This window comes from Lampetra fluviatilis, unplaced genomic scaffold, assembly GCF_964198595.1.
Source record: "Lampetra fluviatilis unplaced genomic scaffold, kcLamFluv1.1 SCAFFOLD_723, whole genome shotgun sequence".
In the NCBI taxonomy this organism is placed as follows: Eukaryota; Metazoa; Chordata; class Hyperoartia; order Petromyzontiformes; family Petromyzontidae; genus Lampetra; species Lampetra fluviatilis.
In genome coordinates, this window is record NW_027620446.1 from 22,501 (window position 1) to 23,454 (window position 954).

Consider the following 954-nt stretch of genomic DNA (forward strand, 5'->3'; position numbering starts at 1 on the left):
ACCACACATCGCCAGGGCTTCAACTCCACCACAGATCGTCAAGAAGCTTTCGTCATCCAGCATGACGAGAATCGCGAGGTAGCGACGTGCTGCTACAAGCCGAGGTCTGCACCACCTAAGAAGAATTACTACACTGAGCCGCCGAGCTGCGAGTGAAACGGACGGAGATTCCAGCTATCACTCTCGAGCCAACAACTTCAACCCAACGTCAATATCAGCAACGAGCGAAAGCATCGTTCATCGCCAGAGCGACAACCAACGAGAACCGACTCGTCATCCAGCAGTGGAGAGAAAGAGCGCGCCACCGCGCCGTCAGCTACGAGAGCGCGCCACCGCGCCGTCAGCTACGAGAGCGCGCCACCGCGCCGTCAGCTACGAGAGCGCGCCACCGCGCCGTCAGCTACGAGAGCGCGCCACCGCGCCGTCAGCTACGAGAGCGCGCCACCGCGCCGTCAGCTACGAGAGCGCGCCACCGCGCCGTCAGCTACGAGAGCGCGCCACCGCGCCGTCAGCTACGAGAGCGCGCCACCGCGCCGTCAGCTACGAGAGCGCGCCACCGCGCCGTCAGCTACGAGAGCGCGCCACCGCGCCGTCAGCTACGAGAGCGCGCCACCGCGCCGTCAGCTACGAGAGCGCGCCACCGCGCCGTCAGCTACGAGAGCGCGCCACCGCGCCGTCAGCTACCGAGAGCGCGCCACCGCGCCGTCAGCTACCAAGGGCCGCCAAGCGCCGCCAAGCGCCGCCGCTCACCTCATCGCGGAGAAAGTGTCAGCTGCAACTCGCACAGACGGCAGAGAGGTTGTATCACTCCCCACATACAGACTCGAGGAAACACAGAGAAAATCTTGTCGAACCAGTTTCCTTTGTCATAGAGCCTCGCCGAAGAATTAATTAAAACAGAGCCAGATTAGCTCTCCCGCAACACGCCCTCACCCACCATTGACTCCAACATTC